Source organism: Pseudophryne corroboree, chromosome 1 (assembly GCF_028390025.1).
Source record: "Pseudophryne corroboree isolate aPseCor3 chromosome 1, aPseCor3.hap2, whole genome shotgun sequence".
In the NCBI taxonomy this organism is placed as follows: domain Eukaryota; kingdom Metazoa; phylum Chordata; class Amphibia; order Anura; family Myobatrachidae; genus Pseudophryne; species Pseudophryne corroboree.
The window spans coordinates 948347892-948371072 of record NC_086444.1 but is presented as its reverse complement, the minus strand read 5'-3'; the positions used below and the strand labels follow the sequence as shown (position 1 = coordinate 948371072).

Here is a 23181-nt window from a genome sequence, read left to right as displayed (position 1 = left end):
GGGGTCGGGAGCTACAGGTGAGGTTACATTCCTGCTGAACTGCACGCTCCTTCCCAGCACTGCTCCCATCCTGCCCAACCCCCCCAACTCAGCACCGTTACTCCCATCCTGCCCCCCCCTATCCACACCACTACTCCCATCCTACCCCCCTGCTATACACCACTACTACCATCCTACCCCTCTGCTATGCACCACTACTCCCATACTGCTCCCCCTGCTATGCACCACTACTCCAATCCTGCTCCCCCTGCTATGCACCACTACTCCCATCCTGCTCCTCCTGCTATGCACCACTACTCCCATTCTACCCCCCTGCTCCACACCACTACTCCCATCCTACCCCCGATATGCACCACTACTCCCATCCTGCCCCCCTGCTATGCACCAATACTCCTATCCTGCTCCTCCTGCTATGCACCACTACTCCCATTCTACCCCCCTGCTCCACACCACTACTCCCATCCTGCCCCCCTGCTATGCACCAATACTCCTATCCTGTTCCCCCCCCCCTGCTCAGCTCCACTGCTCCCAGCCTGCCCCCCCCCCCCGCTCTGCACCCCTACTCCCATCCTGCACCCCCTGCTCCACACCACTACTCCCATCCTGCCCCCTGCTATGCACCACTACTCCCATCCTACCCTCCCTGCACTGCACCACTGCTCTCATTCTGCCGCCCTGCTCTGCACTACTACTCCTACTATCCTGCCCCCTTGCCCCACACTTCTCCTCCTATCTTACCTCCCTGAGCCACACTACTATTCCTCCTATCCTGCCCCTTTCTCTGCACTTCTCCTCCTCCTATCCTGCCCCATTGCTCCACACTACTCCTCCTGCTCAGCACTACTACTCCTCCTATCCTGCCTCTTTGTCCCACACTAATTTTCCTCCTATCTTACACCCCCTGCTCCACACTACATCAATCCTGCACCCCCTGCTCCATACCACTACTCCCATCCTGCCCCCTGCTATGCACCCCCATCCTGCCCGCTGCTCCACACTACTCCTCCACCTCAATGTACTGTGCGATGGGTCCTGATGACGTCACACAACGCGAATGGCCGCCCACCTGCCTGTGTTCTTCTGCTGGGCCCTCCAACTCCACTGATGAGGCTGAGAGACAGTGAAGGGCGGGCGACTGAGAGGCACAGACAGAAGGGTGGGAGGCTCAGAGGCACATAGTGAAGTGGGGAGAATGAGGGACAAAGTGAGGGGTATTGCGAGAGATTCAGGTGGGAGATGATGGTGTGGCTGAGAGACGACGCAGGGCGGAGATGATGGTGTGGCTGAGAGACGATGCAGGGCGGAGATGATGTTGTGGCTGAGAGATGCAGGGAAGGGGTAATGGTGTAGCTGATAGATGCAGAGGGAAGGAGGTGACACAAGTCTGGTTGAACCTCTGTTGTATGATGATCACGTTGGTTATATTCCTACACAAACAGGCATCTTCCGGATCATGTGATCTCCTACATGAATAGTGATTACCGACTGAAGATGTTGTCTGCCCAGGAAGGATACATTTCTTCAGAGGTTCCCCGTTATGAGAAGCCACGATATAGGTAAGGTGCATATTGAATAGAAAAGAATGCCAATAAGCGGTACTAGACACACCCAGTAGGCGTGCTAGACACACCCGATAGGTGTTGCTAGACATGCCCAGTAGGTAGGTGGTACTAGACACGCCTCTACAATGGTTCACCCCCTAATAAAATGTGCTGCGCACGCCTATGTGCGGCGGGGCTGCGGCGGGGGAGAGTGGAGGGTACTTTAGTTTGTAATGGGCTGAGCTCACCCATGCTTTATCATGGACCCAAGGCTCAGGGCTGTACTCCTTATGTTGTATTCCATACTGCTGGTAGAGTGGGACAGTAATGTGCTCTCCCTGGCGTCACCCTCTCACTGTCACCGACTGCTGTCACCCACAGCTAGCACCGACTGCCGGTACCCTCTCACTGTCACCCTCTCCCTAGTGTCACCCTCTCGACATCACCCACAGCTGGCACTGACTGCTGTCACCCTCTCCCCGTCAGCCTCAACTGGCCCCGACTGCTGTCACTCTCTCCCTGCCACCCTCTCCCTGTCATCACCCTCTCTCCGTTACCCACAGCTGGCACAGACTGCTCTACCCTCTCACTGTCACCCTCTACCTGGCGTCAACCTCTCCTTGTCACCCTCTCCTTGTCACCCTCTCCCCGTTGCCCACAACTGGCACCGACTGCTGTCACCCTCTACCTTGTGTCACCCTCTCTCCGTCACCCACAGCTCGCACCAACTGCAGTCACCCTCTCCCCCACTCCCTGGCATCAACCTCTCCCTGTGACCTACAGCTGGCACTGACTGCTGTCACCCTCTCCCTGTGACCCTCTTGCTGTCACCAGCTCCCTGGCATCATCCTCTCCCTGGCGTCACCCACTGCTGTCACCCTCTCCCTGTTACAAACTGCTGTCATCCTTTCCCTGGAGTCACCCACTGCTATCACCTCCTCACTGGCAACACCCTCTCCCTAGCATCACCCACTGCTTCTCCCTGGAATCGCCAACTACCTTTCTTTGTCTCCCACTGACCCAGGGACAGCGGTGGTAGCAGGCATTGGCTTGGGTGCGGTGGCGGGCATCGGCGGGACACAGCAAACATTATGGCTGCAGTGCCTCACCAGCCACTGAGCTCACAGCACGCCACTGCTCTTCACCACTCCCCACCCCCACCTTGCTCTTTTTCCCCTTATCACTCTCCTGCTTCTATGGGGTAAATTTACTAAAACTTCTAAAACAGAGAATTGGTGATGTTGTCCATAGCAACCAATCAGATGCTGTCTATCATTTTCTAAAAGGCAATAGAGAAATGTTAAACAGCTTCTGATTGGTTGCTATGGGCAACATCACCAATTCTCTGTTTTAGAAGCTTTAGTAAATTTACCCCTACCTGTAAGTGTCTCACTCCTCCTCCTCCTCTCTCTGTCTCATAAGGTTTATCTTACTTTAGTACTTCCCTGCAAATGAAATCACTTTATGGAGGACTCCTGATCCTCTGTTGCAGAGTGGAGGGGAGAATGTGTGTCTGCATGCCCAGGGCATGCATGTTCAAATAGAGCGGCCGCACAGGGCGCCACCTTTAATGGGCGCCGCGTGCTGGCGCCGCCATATTCGAAGCTGGACCCGGCCCTGTGCAGCATTGGCCCGGCCGTGACCTCTTGTGTGCGCTATGCGTGCTGCGCGGCGCCGGTGTCTAACGTCAGACGCCGCGCTTTGGAGGCCCCGCACCCGGACCTGCACCGGCACCCGCCCGCCCGCACCTGGAAGCGGAACTGCCCACGCCCACACTCGGACAGCAGTACTCCTCCCCCTCCCAGCGCTGCAGGTATTTTTTTTTTGGGGGGGGGCACATTTATGGATGGCACTGTGGGAGCATTTATCTGGCACTGTGGAGTCACATCTGCACTGTGGGGGCATTTATGTATCTGGCACTGTGGGGGCATTTATGTAACTGGCACTGTGGGGGCATTTATGGCATTGTGGGGGCATTTCTGTATCTGGCACTGCTGGGTAGCATGCCATGTGTAGCTGGCACGGCTGGGGTGCATATCATGTAGAGTTCCCGCTAGGCGTCTGTGGCTAAGCAATGAGTCTCAGTGCTCTGCCTGGCGCAAAGTGTCTAACGTGCTCTGCCTGGAGCAAAGTGTCTAGGAGGTTCTACCTGGTGCAGTGTTTATTAACTGCACTACTGTGTGGTGTAATGCGAATTGCCACTATTATGTGGCCACGCACATTTCCCACGAAGCAACGCCCCTAAATTTTTGCTGCGTGCCTTCGGCGCGCACTGTCCATGCTTTACCATGTAGGTAGATGAGCACCAAGCATTACAGTATGTACATCATTTTGCCCTCCTAACTTAAAAATGTGCCCTCCATGTGATCAGCACCCTGCCCTAAAAAGTGAACACTATCATGTGTAGCTGGCACTGCTGGGGGGGCATATTGTGTGTAGCTGGTACTGCTGGGGGGCATGTCATGTGTAGCTGACACTGATGGGGGGCACGTCATGTCTATCTGGCACTGCACATTATGTGTATCTGACACTATACTGGAGACATTGTGTGTAAGGAACCCTACTGTGGCTGCTAATTGTGTGCGTAGAGGGGGTGTTAAAATATATTTATTTATTTATAGTCTAATATTATGAAGTTATGAGATCACGCCCACTTTTCCAGAGGCCACGCCCACTTGTCCTGGTGCGCGCATGGGGGAGGGGGCGGTTTTACATGTTCTCGCACAGGGTACTAGTAAGCCTGGAGCCGGCCCTGTGCATGCCACCGGGGTGGGAGACAGAGTGGAGGGAGAGAACCCATGCTGGGGATAGGGTTGTAGCTAGAGATGAGCGCCGGAAATTTTTCGGGTTTTGTGTTTTGGTTTTGGGTTCGGTTCCGCGGCCGTGTTTTGGGTTCGACCGCGTTTTGGCAAAACCTCACCGAATTTTTTTTGTCGGATTCGGGTGTGTTTTGGATTCGGGTGTTTTTTTCAAAAAACCCTAAAAAACAGCTTAAATCATAGAATTTGGGGGTAATTTTGATCCCAAAGTATTATTAACCTCAAAAAACATAATTTACACTCATTTTCAGCCTATTCTGAACACATCACACCTCACAATATTATTTTTAGTCCTAAAATTTGCACCGAGGTCGCTGTGTGAGTAAGATAAGCGACCCTAGTGGCCGACACAAACACCGGGCCCATCTAGGAGTGGCACTGCAGTGTCACGCAGGATGTCCCTTCCAAAAAACCCTCCCCAAACAGCACATGACGCAAAGAAAAAAAGAGGCGCAATGAGGTAGCTGACTGTGTGAGAAAGATAAGCGACCCTAGTGGCCGACACAAACACCGGGCCCATCTAGGAGTGGCACTGCAGTGTCACGCAGGATGTCCCTTCCAAAAAACCCTCCCCAAACAGCACATGACGCAAAGAAAAAAAGAGGCGCAATGAGGTAGCTGTGTGAGAAAGATAAGCGACCCTAGTGGCCGACACAAACACCGGGCCCATCTAGGAGTGGCACTGCAGTGTCACGCAGGATGTCCCTTCCAAAAAACCCTCCCCAAACAGCACATGACGCAAAGAAAAAAAGAGGCGCAATGAGGTAGCTGTGTGAGTAAGATTAGCGACCCTAGTGGCCGACACAAACACCGGGCCCATCTAGGAGTGGCACTGCAGTGTCACGCAGGATGGCCCTTCCAAAAAACCCTCCCCAAACAGCACATGACGCAAAGAAAAAAAGAGGCGCAATGAGGTAGCTGACTGTGTGAGTAAGATTAGCGACCCTAGTGGCCGACACAAACACCGGGCACATCTAGGAGTGGCACTGCAGTGTCACGCAGGATGTCCCTTCCAAAAAACCCTCCCCAAACAGCACATGACGCAAAGAAAAAAAGAGGCGCAATGAGGTAGCTGTGTGAGTAAGATTAGCGACCCTAGTGGCCGACACAAACACCGGGCCCATCTAGGAGTGGCACTGCAGTGTCACGCAGGATGTCCCTTCCAAAAAACCCTCCCCAATCAGCACATGATGCAAAGAAAAAGAAAAGAAAAAAGAGGTGCAAGATGGAATTATCCTTGGGCCCTCCCACCCACCCTTATGTTGTATAAACAAAACAGGACATGCACACTTTAACCAACCCATCATTTCAGTGACAGGGTCTGCCACACGACTGTGACTGATATGACGGGTTGGTTTGGACCCCCCCCAAAAAAGAAGCAATTAATCTCTCCTTGCACAAACTGGCTCTACAGAGGCAAGATGTCCACCTCATCTTCACCCTCCGATATATCACCGTGTACATCCCCCTCCTCACAGATTATCAATTCGTCCCCACTGGAATCCACCATCTCAGCTCCCTGTGTACTTTGTGGAGGCAATTGCTGCTGGTCAATGTCTCCGCGGAGGAATTGATTATAATTCATTTTAATGAACATCATCTTCTCCACATTTTCTGGATGTAACCTCGTACGCCGATTGCTGACAAGGTGAGCGGCGGCACTAAACACTCTTTCGGAGTACACACTTGTGGGAGGGCAACTTAGGTAGAATAAAGCCAGTTTGTGCAAGGGCCTCCAAATTGCCTCTTTTTCCTGCCAGTATAAGTACGGACTGTGTGACGTGCCTACTTGGATGCGGTCACTCATATAATCCTCCACCATTCTATCAATGTTGAGAGAATCATATGCAGTGACAGTAGACGACATGTCCGTAATCGTTGTCAGGTCCTTCAGTCCGGACCAGATGTCAGCATCAGCAGTCGCTCCAGACTGCCCTGCATCACCGCCAGCGGGTGGGCTCGGAATTCTGAGCCTTTTCCTCGCACCCCCAGTTGCGGGAGAATGTGAAGGAGGAGATGTTGACAGGTCGCGTTCCGCTTGACTTGACAATTTTGTCACCAGCAGGTCTTTCAACCCCAGCAGACCTGTGTCTGCCGGAAAGAGAGATCCAAGGTAGGCTTTAAATCTAGGATCGAGCACGGTGGCCAAAATGTAGTGCTCTGATTTCAACAGATTGACCACCCGTGAATCCTTGTTAAGCGAATTAAGGGCTGCATCCACAAGTCCCACATGCCTAGCGGAATCGCTCCGTGTTAGCTCCTTCTTCAATGCCTCCAGCTTCTTCTGCAAAAGCCTGATGAGGGGAATGACCTGACTCAGGCTGGCAGTGTCTGAACTGACTTCACGTGTGGCAAGTTCAAAGGGCATCAGAACCTTGCACAACGTTGAAATCATTCTCCACTGCACTTGAGACAGGTGCATTCCATCTCCTATATCGTGCTCAATTGTATAGGCTTGAATGGCCTTTTGCTGCTCCTCCAACCTCTGAAGCATATAGAGGGTTGAATTCCACCTCGTTACCACTTCTTGCTTCAGATGATGGCAGGGCAGGTTCAGTAGTTTTTGGTGGTGCTCCAGTCTTCTGTACGTGGTGCCTGTACGCCGAAAGTGTCCCGCAATTTTTCTGGCCACCGACAGCATCTCTTGCACGCCCCTGTCGTTTTTTAAAAAATTCTGCACCACCAAATTCAAGGTATGTGCAAAACATGGGACGTGCTGGAATTTGCCCATATTTAATGCACACACAATATTGCTGGCGTTGTCCGATGCCACAAATCCACAGGAGAGTCCAATTGGGGTAAGCCATTCCGCGATGATCTTCCTCAGTTGCCGTAAGAGGTTTTCAGCTGTGTGCGTATTCTGGAAAGCGGTGATACAAAGCGTAGCCTGCCTAGGAAAGAGTTGGCGTTTGCGAGATGCTGCTACTGGTGCCGCCGCTGCTGTTCTTGCGGCGGGAGTCCATACATCTACCCAGTGGGCTGTCACAGTCATATAGTCCTGACCCTGCCCTGCTCCACTTGTCCACATGTCCGTGGTTAAGTGGACATTGGGTACAACTGCATTTTTTAGGACACTGGTGAGTCTTTTTCTGACGTCCGTGTACATTCTCGGTATCGCCTGCCTAGAGAAGTGGAACCTAGATGGTATTTGGTAACGGGGGCACACTGCCTCAATAAATTGTCTAGTTCCCTGTGAACTAACGGCGGATACCGGACGCACGTCTAACACCAACATAGTTGTCAAGGACTCAGTTATCCGCTTTGCAGTAGGATGACTGCTGTGATATTTCATCTTCCTCGCAAAGGACTGTTGAACAGTCAATTGCTTACTGGAAGTAGTACAAGTGGGCTTACGACTTCCCCTCTGGGATGACCATCGACTCCCAGCGGCAACAACAGCAGCGCCAGCAGCAGTAGGCGTTACACGCAAGGATGCATCGGAGGAATCCCAGGCAGGAGAGGACTCGTCAGACTTGCCAGTGACATGGCCTGCAGGACTATTGGCATTCCTGGGGAAGGAGGAAATTGACACTGAGGGAGTTGGTGGGGTGGTTTGCGTGAGCTTGGTTACAAGAGGAAGGGATTTACTGGTCAGTGGACTGCTTCCGCTGTCACCCAAAGTTTTTGAACTTGTCACTGACTTATTATGAATGCGCTGCAGGTGACGTATAAGGGAGGATGTTCCGAGGTGGTTAACGTCCTTACCCCTACTTATTACAGCTTGACAAAGGGAACACACGGCTTGACACCTGTTGTCCGCATTTCTGGTGAAATACCTCCACACCGAAGAGCTGATTTTTTTGGTATTTTCACCTGGCATGTCAACGGCCATATTCCTCCCACGGACAACAGGTATCTCCCCGGGTGCCTGACTTAAACAAACCACCTCACCATCAGAATCCTCCTGGTCAATTTCCTCCCCAGCGCCAGCAACACCCATATCCTCCTCATCCTGGTGTACTTCAACACTGACATCTTCAATCTGACTATCAGGAACTGGACTGCGGGTGCTCCTTCCAGCACTTGCAGGGGGCATGCAAATAGTGGAAGGCGCATGCTCTTCACGTCCAGTGTTGGGAAGGTCAGGCATCGCAAACGACACAATTGGACTCTCCTTGTGGATTTGGGATTTCAAAGAACGCACAGTTCTTTGCGGTGCTTTTGCCAGCTTGAGTCTTTTCAGTTTTCTAGCGAGAGGCTGAGTGCTTCCATCCTCATGTGAAGCTGAACCACTAGCCATGAACATAGGCCAGGGCCTCAGCCGTTCCTTGCCACTCCGTGTGGTAAATGGCATATTGGCAAGTTTACGCTTCTCCTCCGACAATTTTATTTTAGGTTTTGGAGTCCTTTTTTTTTCTGATATTTGGTGTTTTGGATTTGACATGCTCTGTACTATGACATTGGGCATCGGCCTTGGCAGACGACGTTGCTGGCATTTCATCGTCTCGGCCATGACTAGTGGCAGCAGCTTCAGCACGAGGTGGAAGTGGATCTTGATCTTTCCCTAATTTTGGAACCTCAACTTTTTTGTTCTCCATATTTTATAGGCAGAACTAAAAGGCACCTCAGGTAAACAATGGAGATGGATGGATTGGATACTAGTATACAATTATGGACGGACTGCCACGGTTAGGTGGTATAAAAAAACCACGGTTAGGTGGTATATATTATAATAATAATACAATTATGGATGGACGGACTGCCTGCCGACTGCCGACACAGAGGTAGCCACAGCCGTGAACTACCGCACTGTACACTGGTTGATAAAGAGATAGTAGTATACTCGTAACAACTAGTATGACACTATGACGACGGTATAAAGAATGAAAAAAAAACCACGGTTAGGTGGTATATATTATAATAATAATACAATTATGGATGGACGGACTGCCTGCCGACTGCCGACACAGAGGTAGCCACAGCCGTGAACTACCGCACTGTACACTGGTTGATAAAGAGATAGTAGTATACTCGTAACAACTAGTATGACACTATGACGACGGTATAAAGAATGAAAAAAAAACCACGGTTAGGTGGTATATATTATAATAATAATACAATTATGGATGGACGGACTGCCTGCCGACTGCCGACACAGAGGTAGCCACAGCCGTGAACTACCGCACTGTACACTGGTTGATAAAGAGATAGTAGTATACTCGTAACAACTAGTATGACACTATGACGGTATAAAGAATGAAAAAAAAACCACGGTTAGGTGGTATATATTATAATAATAATACAATTATGGATGGACGGACTGCCTGCCGACTGCCGACACAGAGGTAGCCACAGCCGTGAACTACCGCACTGTACACTGGTTGATAAAGAGATAGTAGTATACTCGTAACAACTAGTATGACACTATGACGACGGTATAAAGAAAGAAAAAAAAAAATACCACGGTTAGGTGGTATATATTGTAATACAATTATGGATGGACGGACTGCCTGCCGAGTTCCGACTGCCGACACAGAGGTAGCCACAGCCGTGAACTACCGCACTGTACTGTGTCTGCTGCTAATATAGACTGGTTGATAAAGAGATAGTATACAATACATACAACAATATACTACTATACTGGTGGTCAGGCACTGGTCACCACTAGTCACACTGGCAGTGGCACTCCTGCAGCAAAAGTGTGCACTGTTTAATTTTAAATTAATATAATATTATGTACTCCTGGGGGCTCCTGCTATAACAACCTGCAGTGCTCCCCAGTCTCCCCCACAATTATTATAAGCTTTGCCTTTTATACATTGATGTGCAGCACACTGGGCTGAGCTGAGTGCACACAGACTGAGTCACACTGTGTGACTGGCTGCTGCTGTGTATCGTTTTTTTTCAGGCAGAGAACGGATATAGCAGAGAACGGATATATTATATTAAAATAAATAAAAGTTAACTAACAACAACTGCACTGGTCACTGTGGTAAACTCTGTCTGACTCTGCACAATCTCTCTCTCTCTTCTAATCTAATTTCTAATGGAGAGGACGCCAGCCACGTCCTCTCCCTATCAATCTCAATGCACGTGTGAAAATGGCGGCGACGCGCGGCTCCTTATATAGAATCCGAGTCTCGCGAGAATCCGACAGCGTCATGATGACGTTCGGGCGCGCTCGGGTTAACCGAGCAAGGCGGGAGGATCCGAGTCTGCTCGGACCCGTGAAAAAAACATGAAGTTCGTGCGGGTTCGGTTTCAGAGAAACCGAACCCGCTCATCTCTAGAACTTGTAGCCAGGTAGCTCCATGCAGGGAGCATTTGTCTACCTTGCAGTATCTTCCTCCTCTGTGCACCCGGTGAAATAGACTGGCTGTTGCATTTTCAACCACTGACCAGCTTTATTGATCCAACACATTGTGGGTATTTGGGAGATGTCCTCATGGAGATATTTCAAAGAATATGTAATTGGGGTGTACTCTTGCACTTTGTTCATGCTATGTGTGGTGTGAATACTCATGCAAACATGATGACATCATTTGTCAGCAGGTGATTTTATTATAGAGAATAAGCCCCTGCATGGTCTGTTAATTGATAGCGTAAAGCTGTAGGCCAGTTTAAATTCCTGTCCAGATATCAGAAAAACACTGGCTCAAGAACAACTATTTTATCTTGGTGGCATTGACCAGCAGAAGCATAGAAATATTTTTTTCATGCTTAGATTGTAGGAATTTTGGGAAAGTGATATCAGGGGAAACATTTTATTATTTTGGGGTTACTACTTTAAACGGGATGCGGTCAACATCCCGCCGGACGGAATCCCAACATATTCTCCCTCCCTGGGTGTCCACGACACCCACATAGGGAGAATAAATTAGTGTGCGCAGCGAGTCCTCAAGGGGCTGCGTTCCGCTCCCCACCCCTGTCGGGATTGTGCTGGTCGGGATTTCGGTGCTGGTATTTCGACCGCCGGGATCCCGTCCAGCGGGATTTCATACTGATCCCCTTTAAACAGCACAAAATGACAGCGGGGGTGATATATCAAATCATCGAGAGAGATAAAGTGGACAATCAGCATCTGTCATAATATAGACTGTGCTAGGTAACTGACAGAAGCTGATAGGTTGCTATGGCAACTTCTCCACTTTGATACATCCCCCCTACAGTGTTTTATATGCCTTTACTCTCATGAGAATAAGCATCATAGGGTTGCTCACGCTAAGCCTACGCCTACTGGGAGTGTATCTTAGCATCTTAAAATTGCGAACGATGTATTCGCAATATTGCGATTACAAACTTCTTAGCAGTTTCAGAGTAGCTCCACACTTACTCGGCATCTGCGATCAGTTCAGTGCTTGTCGTTCCTGGTTTGACGTCATAAACACACCCAGCGTTCGCCCAGACACTCCCCCGTTTCTCCGGCCACTCCTGCGTTTTTTCCGGAAACGGTAGCGTTTATTCCCATACGCCCATAAAACGGCCTGTTTCCGCCCAGTAACACCCATTTCCTGTCAATCACACTACGATCGCCGGAGCGATGAAAAAGCCGTGAGTAAAAATACTATCTTCATAGCAAATTTACTTGGCGCAGTCGCAGTGCGGACATTGCGCATGCGCACTAAGCGGAAAATCGCTGCAATGCGATGAAATTTACCGAGCGAACGACTCGGAATGAGGGCCCATGTACACTGCAGGGGGGGCAGATATAACATTTGCAGAGAGTTAGATTTGGCTGGGATGTGTTCAAACTGAAATCTAAATTGCAGTGTAAAAATAAAGCAGCCAGTATTTACCCTGCACAGAAACAAAAAAGCCCACCCAAATCTAACTCTCTCTGTAAATGTTATATCTGCCCCCCTGCAGTGCACATGGTTTTGCCCAACTGCTAACAAATTTGCTGCTACGATCAGGTCTGAATTAACCCCCTAGAGCAGTGATTTTCAACCTTTTTTTACTCGCGGCACACCGAACAATATTTTAAAATTGCCAAGGCACACCATCAGTTCCCCACAGAAAAAAAGCAAAACACACACATTGGCCCTCACAGTAAAAAAAAAAAAAAAAATTCACACATTCATTGGCCTACACAGAAAAAACAATCACATTGCTCCCCACATAAATCATGTGGCCTACATAGATCATATTGCTTCACACATGAATTATTCACATTGTTCCCCCATAAATCCTTATTCTCCCCAAATAAATTCTATTGTAATCCTATTGTTCCCCACAGGAGAAATAAAATAACAAATTTTATCAGATGTCCTCTTCTCTGTCCCTCAGTGGCAGGGGTTGTTCATAGTGGAGTGCTGCGAAATACTGAGCAGCGGGTGGTCGGGCAGGTGTGGATGTAGGTGGGCAAGGAAAGCTGTTTATGCATGCGGGAACTGGAAGATGTGTATTCAGGCGGGTGGGCTGGCTGGGTGGTGAGAAGCGGCGGCCATGACCTATGATATCACATAGTTTTTAAGGCATAGGTCATGGCCAGAGCACGACTGATCCTCTAAGAAGAGCACGGGCCAACAGTTCAATCTGAAGGTACAGGAAGCTGCTCTGGCTCCGTGGCACACCTTGCAACTGGTCGCGGCACACTAGTGTGCCACGGCACACTGGTTGAAAAAGCCTGCCCTAGAGTACTGCAAAACAGCTGTTTGGTGTATCAACTGTAGATGGTTTCCCCTGCGTACAAGAAATCACACACCTAACTTCTACTGTTGGCAGCATTGAAGGTGCATAGGTATGTGATGGGATGACAATTCTGTAGATGTAAATTTTATATTAAAGTCTATTATTCTACCATGTTAGAACATTTCTGTTTTTCTCCATAAATACTGCTCAGTTTAATCAGTTATGGCATAAAAGATACATCAGAACATTAAGGTCTATTCGTCATCTAATGAAATTGTGGTCCACAATGTATGTGCAAGTGTAAAAAGCTACAACTTTTACTTGTTTGGACTTCATAGATCTTATCATACAGTATTTATGTGCATAATATCCTCAGCTACATTATAAAGTTGATTTATCAATGACCATTTCAAACTTAGAAATATTCTACAATGGACTGTAATAGGCAAACTTTCATATCACACAGAAATCCAAACCATCTTGGGAACGTCTTAGGAAGACAGTATCTTCTACAAAAATTGTTGGCAAGTAACTTCATTCTCTTCAGCCACAGAGATGGTCGTTTAGCTATCTGGCTAGAATAAAATATCTTATTTCATTGCTGCAGAAGATATGTACTGTGACTATCATTATCATCAATAGTTCCACTAAAGACAAAAATACAGTATTAATATCATTCTTTCAATGGTATTTCAAGATATCTGCATGTATGTTAGGGGTCTATTTACTAAGCTGTGGAGAGCGATAAAGAACAAACTGACTAGCTCCTAAGTTTTCAAACACAGGCTGTAACGGCAGTCAGGAGCCGATTGGCTGGTACTTTATCTTTGTCCATGTTATCTCTCTCCAAGGCTTAGTACATAGATCCCTTTGTTTTTTATTATGTCACTTCTGTTACGTTTTCTATTGTGTAAAGCTTTTTATTATAGAGCTTAAATAGTGCCTAGAAAAATTTCTACCAAAGTGCAACATGAATTTCCAATATATGACCTGATAGAGTCAAATCTATACTTTGAACCTAAGCTATATACTTATTAAAGACAATGTACGCAATAGGCGCACGAGGTGCCGTAATGGTACGCACTTAGCGTAGCAGACGCTGTACCGTGAGAGCGGGATACGAGCGGCGCTGACGCTCACTGAATTACACACAGAAAACCTTGTTATCAACACACTGTAAGGGTATGCTTATGCTGTGCACCTTATTACTGTAATATTACCACAATGTAACGCTGATTAACCCTTATCATATGAAAGCTGTTGGAGTGCTTAAGACGCTCAGAAACCCTATATTATAACTAGTAAAACACACACTCCTTGCTAAGGTTCCAACACCTTTACTAGATGATTTTAGTAAGTAAAAGGGAAAAGAAACAGTTACAGCTTATACACTACAGTCCTAACATTAATAACTAACAGAAATATCTAAACAGAAATATACACAATAACGAACGATTGCAAATACAAATAAACAGAAAGTGAATATATGGCAAACACTTATAGGTTAGCTAAGAGAACAATTGCATACATACAGAGTAACGAAATGGCCACAGAGAAAAACTTACACACGTGGGAATGAATCGCAGGCGCAATCTGGAAACCAGCTCCAAGTTAATTAATGATGAAAACCTTTGTAGAGAGAAGTGATTGAGCTGGCCCAGGCTGGCTGCCTTATATTTACAGCCTACATTCACAATACAATGGTCCCTACAATCTCATTGTTCATTGGACACAGGAATGTCTCTTTGCACTATAACAAAAGGTCATTGGTGGGTTCGTACGGGGGGGGGGGATGTGTCTCTCTCCAACTGCTCAGGTGGGAGGCATCCTCTGGATCCCCCCTGCATGTGTAATGAACTGCAAATACTGTAAATGTCCATAAACTACTTTTACATATAACTATACGCTGGAGCGACCGTTCTCTTCCTAACCAACACCGGAATGTGTCTAATAAAATACTCTTCAGTTAGGTACCAGACACCGCTGTTCAACCTTTGTCAGACCCTTTGTATCATGAAAAGAGGAATTCCCAAGTCCCTGAAACCGTTTAAACTAAACAAACTTACTGACATTGTTAAGGGGAATATTATCTATAAAACACGCTATGTGGGTTAATTATACTATAAACGAGTCGCCCGCTACAAGCCCATAAACTCTACCGTAAATACGCATGTCACGCGCGTAATCGCCGGAGCGAGTGTACGCAATTTGCGGACATGTGCACGCACGGCAGACTGCATGCACGAGCAGTGGGCGTGCGCATTGGGGTTAGTATATGGCAATGTGAATAACGATATTTTTCGACTTTGACAGACCCTTTAAAGTAGAGGATACCTAAAGATAGCCAGCTCCGGGCTGGTGCAAAACAATTTCATTTTGTACAGGAAAAATTGCAATGCAACACTCCGCATTGCAAGGAAACCCCCTAACAATATGTTCTCACCACCCCTTTATCTTCTTTCCATAAACTTCACTCCCCCCATCTGCGTATCCCCACTTCTCTGTAAATTCTTACATCTTGCTCAGAAAATCCCATTCACTTTGGTGGGAATTGGCCATTTTGCACATTGTGAATGACCTCCGTAAACTAAAAGTCTCCGGAATAACTGGAAAGATAAGGTTCTACATTGTTTAACATTGACTGACTTTCATTGGCTGACACATATTTTCTAGGAAACAATTAACTCAGCCTAAGGCAGAACTCCTTTGCAGGTAATAGCTGATTTTACAGTGGCTGAGTCTTCCCACCGCAAGAACACAGAGGAAATTAATTGAAGGGTTCACCAGGCAGATGTGATGTCCGTGTAAAGATAAACTGCAATTCCAGGTGGATTCCAGAAGTTGTTTTCAATTAAAAAGTGCATCTTCCGCATACTGTAGATCGTTCACAGCCTTTCTTATCTCTGTGTGAAGCTATTCCTTCTAAGTTACAGAAGGTACAGTAAATACACACACATCTGCTTTACAAGCTCTGTGCCATTATTATAACAGTGTTTTCTTTTCAATCTTGAAATTGCACACATCTTTTAATCATTAAGTTAAATATGCCTCCCAGCAACTATAAGATTTCCCAGAAACCAATAAGAAATGTTATCTGCCACTAAAGAGTAGACGATTCAATATTTACTCAGTTACCTAAAAAAAAGTTTGCTGTCATCCCCCCCCCCCCTCCCCCCCTCTGTACAGTATGCTGTGTGTTAGTAAATACAGAGGAGTGTATTCACAAAGTATACTGGATATGAAATGCAAAACGCCATTGTTGTTCCCCAGTGCCCCAAGATTACAGCCTTCTGCAATAAAAGGTGCATACTTATTCTCCAGACTGCACTAAACATGTATTCATGAGAGCGAAAAACCAGTACACTCGGTAGAAGAGAGCCTCATTCAGAGTTAAATCCTAATGCATTCTCAGTTGCGCATTTGGGCGTAGCTAATGCACAATATAGGCTAATGCTGTAGTCGCCTGGAAATGTATTGAGAAGCCCACAGATGGCATTGCAAATGCGTGCAGTTGCATACAAAGACGCAGAGCCAGTTGCAGATCCTTTGCTAATCAACCATCTAAGTTACCCTGCAGTTGTATAAAGTGACTATGGGAAGTGAGATGCTGGCGCCATATTTTCTGCATACGGGATCACAGTTGCATCCTCAGGACATGACCCAAAAATGGTGGTGACATGCCTACGTTTTTGCTTCCACTCCCCGTTACTCTCCCAAACAGTCCCTGACTATGAAACAATTTGCAAATAAATCGTCACTGCAAGCAACATTGCTTATATACCTTGGCGTGTGCACAGTGCAACTAAAACGTATGCACAGTTAGCCAATAATTAACGGATGGTGCGAAAAATCAGATCGCAACGGCGACCGCAAGAAGATCGACATGAAGCGGGCGTTTGCGGGTGGCAACTGACCGTTTCTAGGGAGTGTCCAGAAAAACGCAGGAGTGACCAGGCGTTTTGTGGGAGGATTCATGACGTCAGCTCCAGCCCCGATCATCGTAGCGGCTGAGTAAGTCCTGGGCTGTGCAGAGACTGCACAAACTGCTGTTTGTGCAGCTCTCCTGCACATGCAATCGCACACCTGCACAGCAAATTCCCCCTCCCCCTGTAGGCGGCAACTACCTGATCGCAGGGATGCAAAAAACACACCCTAGCGATCAGGTCTGAATTACCCCCTGTGTTGCATAATGTGTACTGGCAGCCCTAATGTGAACTAGGGAACTACTATGGTTCATAAAATAAACTAGGGTACTATTATGGGACATAACATTAAGGTGCTACCATGTTTCAGAAAATTAACTTGGGCACTATTATGACACATAGAATTAACAACTGCTGCAGAGAGTGTCTCACGCATTGGCTCTGGGGCCCCTTCAAAATGTTGCTATGGGGCCCACAAAGTTCTGGCTAAACCCCTAGTATCATGTTTAAGGTGGAAACACAGAATGCTATGTAAGCTGCAATGATACCAGGTCTGTGATCTGTTTCGACTACTGTAGTGTTTTAGTGCTAACTCAGCTCCATATTACCTGTACACCAACATTCTAGGTTCATGTGCACCATACAATCCTGGTTAAACTACTCCCCTTCCATATAATTCATTGCTTGTGTGAAAGTCCTGAATTTTGCTGGCAAAGGGGGGATACAGCATACAAGTTTATGGTTAGGGCTACGTGTGAGTGAACGCATAGTTGGATAGGTCAAGTCACAGCTCAGATGGAATCCTTAGTGTGGACTGGGCACATAATGTATGTGGCTCTGGCTTGCTAGCCTTCAAACCCATACTCTGTTTCTAAACTAGTAATATTGCCAATAGCATAGCAGCAGGTTGACAAGTGTATCAGCCCCATTCACCGCTAACACCAAATATTCTTTACTTACTGCCTGCTAATACAAAGAAGTTACTCATTTTGTAGTCTTCGGGGCAATGCAGAGCTGAATGCAAGTCCGTTTGCTAAGCATATCTTTTCATTTTTAGGACTGTACATGCTCCAGGACCAACAGCACTCTACATGCTCCAGGACCAACAGCACTCTAGTACTAACAATGCTGAATTCTACCTACTGTAGTTCAGTCACATTTCCAGTAATGACTGAGTGACTTCTGCAGAAACTGTTAATGTGAATGATGATTGGATGACTTTTGGACTGGAGGGGGGGGGGGGGGGGGGGGGAGGTACAGTGAACACGAGGGGAAGTGATTCTACAGTTCTGGCAAGTGGGGTAATTATTTTTTAAAAAAAAGGTTAGAATGCTGATCAGAAGTGGACATACACATGTGCAGGATAAAGAAAAACTAACCACAACCCACTCTCTCAAAAGCAAAAAAAATAGACATTCCACACAAAATACAATAACACTATTCCACTTCCGTGTAGATGTAGCATTTAGTTTTCATTGCAATGTCTTAAGTTGGATGCAGTTTCCTATGTGAACAATCAGACCATGGTGGAATTTAGAGAACTGTAAAACTTAAACTACAGATATAATCATGAGACATGGTTGAGTGAACTCGACAGGATGCAATTGTGCCAGTACTTGTGTTATTTGGTGCATTAAATTTGTGTTTCTTCTATTAGCCCTCCAAAAGCAAAGTAGTTGTAGCACAACCTGCATGTACTAACAGGATGCACACAATCTTTCAATCTTTTTATTTCATTATGTGAATGAATTCCATTTTTTTATGAAACTGTGACATATATTTCTATAAGCTGTTGAAACAAATTAAAATTGTTGTGTCTTCTTACCCCACAAGTATTTCTGGCATGTAGCATCACTGATATTCATGTAAAAACCTTTAGATAAGAGAAATAATGTATTCTATGATTTCTGCTCCACCTCTCTCATAGCTTACAGAAGCAAAGTGTTGTTATCAGCAGTGGTTCCTACTTACATTTATTAGGGGGGCTGCCTCTACCCCCATTCCTGAATAGAAGACAGCTCCGGTTCCCGTCACCTGTGCAATGGATCTGGCAGGTGCCAGGACCGGCGCACGCGCAGACGCCATGGTGTGACTGTACATGCGCAAACACCCAGCTTCTATGGACTGCATCAGCTGCAGCCCATAGAAGCCAGGTTGGCTGTGCTAAAGGCAGAGAGTGGCTTCCTATAGAAAGCCAGCTATCTGCTAATCACAGCTAATTTTAACAGTCCCGGAGGGGGGAACACCTCCCAATGGGACTGCCTTTTTGTGTCCAATAAAAAGTCACTGCCAGTTACAATGAAGCCAGTGCAGTCTTGGACTGCATCTGGCTCAATGACACTAAGGGCAGTGGCGGATTTTACCTAGGGGGCTGCAGTCAAATGTTCCAACTTATGTAATATAAACTGTTCTGTAGAGTGGTGATGTCAAAACCTACAGAGAGTAATGGTACTTGTGAAAAATCTCTCTATAAATGTAGAACAATTGTGGTCCACTAATTTACAGATGGTATATATTTTGTGCACATTTTCACTAGAGATGAGCGGGTTCGGTTCCTCGGAATCCGGACCCCCCCGAACTTCAGCCTTTTTACACGGGTCCGAGGCAGACTCGGATCTTCCCGCCTTGCTCGGTTAACCCGAGCGCGCACGAACGTCATCATCCCGCTGTCGGATTCTCGCGAGGCTCGTATTCTATCGCGAGACTCGGATTCTATATAAGGAGCCGCGCGTCGCCGCCATTTTCACACGTGCATTGAGATTGATAGGGAGAGGACGTGGCTGGCGTCCTCTCCGTTAGAATAGATAGAGACACTTGAGTTGATTTACTACTAACTTAGTAATTTTGGGGAGCATTAGGAGTACTCAGAGTGCAGAGTTTTGCTGATAGTTACTAGTGACCACCACCAGTTTTATTTATTATTTAATATAATCCGTTCTCTGCCTGAAAAAAAACGATACACCGTCACATACCATATCTGTGCTCAGCCTCAGTGTGCTGCATGATAATATCATCTATGTATATCTGACTGTGCTGAGTGCTCACTGCTCACACAGCTGAATTGTGGGGGAGACTGGGGGGCAGTTATAGCAGGAGTACAGTGCACACTTTTGCTGCCAGTGTGACTGACCAGTGACCACCAGTATATTGTCTGCCTGAAAAAGTTAAACACTCCTGTGGTGTTTTTTTTATTTATTCTATAAACGCATTCTGCTGACAGTGTCCAGCAGGTCCGTCATTCATTATATTATATAAATATTTACCTGCAGTAGTGTTATATTTTTTTTGTTCATCTCTATCATCTTTATCATCTCTATATTAGCAGATGCAGTACGGTAGTCCACGGCTGTGGCTACCTCTGTGTCGTCAGTGCTCGTCCATAATTGTATACCTACCTGTGGTGGGGTTTATTTTTCTATCTTCTTCATACTAGTAGTTTAGGAGTCTGCTGACAGTGTCCAGCAGGTCCGTCATTATATTATATATACCTGCAGTAGTGATATATATATATTTTTTATATCATTATCATCTCTATATTAGCAGACGCAGTACGGTAGTCCACGGCTGTAGCTACCTCTGTGTCGTCAGTGCTCGTCCATAATTGTATACCTACCTGTGGTGGGGTTTATTTTTCTATCTTCTTCATACTAGTAGTTTAGGAGTCTGCTGACAGTGTCCAGCAGGTCCGTCATTATATTATATATACCTGCAGTAGTGATATATATATATTTTTTATATCATTATCATCTCTATATTAGCAGACGCAGTACGGTAGTCCACGGCTGTAGCTACCTCTGTGTCGTCAGTGCTCGTCCATAATTGTATACCTACCTGTGGTGGGGTTTTTTTTTCTATCTTCTTCATACTAGTAGTTTAGGAGTCTGCTGACAGTATCCAGCAGGTTCGTCATTATATTATATATACCTGCAGTAGTGATATATATATATTTTTTATATCTTTATCATCTCTATACTAGCAGACGCAGTACGGTAGTCCATGGCTGTAGCTACCTCTGTGTCGTCAGTGCTCGTCCATAATTGTATACCTACCTGTGGTGGGGTTTTTTTTCTATCTTCTTCATACTAGTAGTTTAGGAGTCTGCTGACAGTGTCCAGCAGGTCCGTCATTATATTATATATACCTGCAGTAGTGATATATATATATATTTTTTATATCATTATCATCTCTATACTAGCAGACGCAGTACGGTAGTCCACGGCTGTAGCTACCTCTGTGTCGTCAGTGCTCGTCCATAATTGTATACCTACCTGTGGTGGGGTTTATTTTTCTATCTTCTTCATACTAGTAGTTTAGGAGTCTGCTGACAGTGTCCAGCAGGTCCGTCATTATATTATATATACCTGCAGTAGTGATATATATATATATTTTTTATATCATTATCATCTCTATACTAGCAGACGCAGTATGGTAGTCCACGGCTGTAGCTACCTCTGTGTCGTCAGTGCTCGTCCATAATTGTATACCTACCTGTGGTGGGGTTTATTTTTCTATCTTCTTCATACTAGTAGTTTAGGAGTCTGCTGACAGTGTCCAGCAGGTCCGTCATTATATTATATATACCTGCAGTAGTGATATATATATATTTTTTATATCATTATCATCTCTATACTAGCAGACGCAGTACGGTAGTCCACGGCTGTAGCTACCTCTGTGTCGTCAGTCACTCGTCATCCATAAGTATACTAGTATCCATCCATCTCCATTGTTTACCTGAGGTGCCTTTTAGTTGTGCCTATTAAAATATGGAGAACAAAAATGTTGAGGTTCCAAAAATAGGGAAAGATCAAGATCCACTTCCACCTCGTGCTGAAGCTGCTGCCACTAGTCATGGCCGAGACGATGAAATTCCATCAACGTCCTCTGCCAAGGCCGATGCCCAATGTCATAGTACAGAGCATGTAAAATCCAAAACACAAAATATCAGTAAAAAAAGGACTCAAAAATCTAAAATAAAATCTTCGTCGGAGAAGCGTAAACTTGCCAATATGCCATTTACCACACGGAGTGGCAAGGAACGGCTGAGGCCCTGGCCTATGTTCATGGCTAGTGGTTCAGCTTCACATGAGGATGGAAGCACTCAGCCTCTTGCTAGAAAAATGAAAAGACTTAAGCTGGCAAAAGCACAGCAAAGAACTGTGCGTTCTTCGAAATCACAAATCCACAAGGAGAGTCCAATTGTGTCGGTTGCGATGCCTGACCTTCCCAACACTGGACGTGAAGAGCATGCGCCTTCCACCATTTGCACGCCCCCTGCAAGTGCTGGAAGGAGCACCCGCAGTCCAGTTCCTGATAGTCAGATTGAAGATGTCAGTGTTGAAGTACACCAGGATGAGGAGGATATGGGTGTTGCTGGCGCTGGGGAGGAAATTGACAAGGAGGATTCTGATGGTGAGGTGGTTTGTTTAAGTCAGGCACCCGGGGAGACACCTGTTGTCTGTGGGAGGAATATGGCCATTGACATGCCTGGTGAAAATACCAAAAAAATCAGCTCTTCGGTGTGGAAGTATTTCAACAGAAATGCGGACAACAGGTGTCAAGCCGTGTGTTGCCTTTGTCAAGCTGTAATAAGTAGGGGTAAGGACGTTAACCACCTCGGAACATCCTCCCTTATACGTCACCTGCAGCGCATTCATCATAAGTCAGTGACAAGTTCAAAAACTTTGGGCGACAGCGGAAGCAGTCCACTGACCAGTAAATCCCTTCCTCTTGTAACCAAGCTCACGCAAACCACCCCACCAACTCCCTCAGTGTCAATTTCCTCCTTCCCCAGGAATGCCAATAGTCCTGCAGGCCATGTCACTGGCAATTCTGACGAGTCCTCTCCTGCCTGGGATTCCTCCGATGCATCCTTGCGTGTAACGCCTACTGCTGCTGGCGCTGCTGTTGTTGCTGCTGGGAGTCGATGGTCATCCCAGAGGGGAAGTCGTAAGACGACTTTTACTACTTCCACCAAGCAATTGACTGTCCAACAGTCCTTTGCGAGGAAGATGAAATATCACAGCAGTCATCCTGCTGCAAAGCGGATAACTGAGGCCTTGGCATCCTGGGCGGTGAGAAACGTGGTTCCGGTATCCATCATTACTGCAGAGCCAACTATAGACTTGTTTGAGGTACTGTGTCCCCGGTACCAAATACCATCTAGGTTCCATTTCTCTAGGCAGGCGATACCGAAAATGTACACAGACCTCAGAAAAAGACTCACCAGTGTCCTAAAAAATGCAGTTGTACCCAATGTCCACTTAACCACGGACATGTGGACAAGTGGAGCAGGGCAGACTCAGGACTATATGACTGTGACAGCCCACT

The 23181-nt window shown here is 46.6% G+C and overlaps 1 long non-coding RNA gene across 2 annotated transcripts in view; it reads left to right on the top strand.

The window, feature by feature from the left end:
- Positions 1-23181, top strand: part of LOC134973873 (uncharacterized) — a 76149-nt gene that overhangs the window by 378 nt on the left and 52590 nt on the right. The window contains exons 2-3 of one of the 2 annotated variants that reach the window (XR_010190276.1): positions 1440-1556; positions 17912-18064. This is a non-coding gene — a long non-coding RNA (uncharacterized LOC134973873). Of the gene's footprint in view, positions 1-1439; positions 1557-17911; positions 18065-23181 lie in introns of those variants that run through there. The other variant, XR_010190275.1, reaches the window with a different exon arrangement.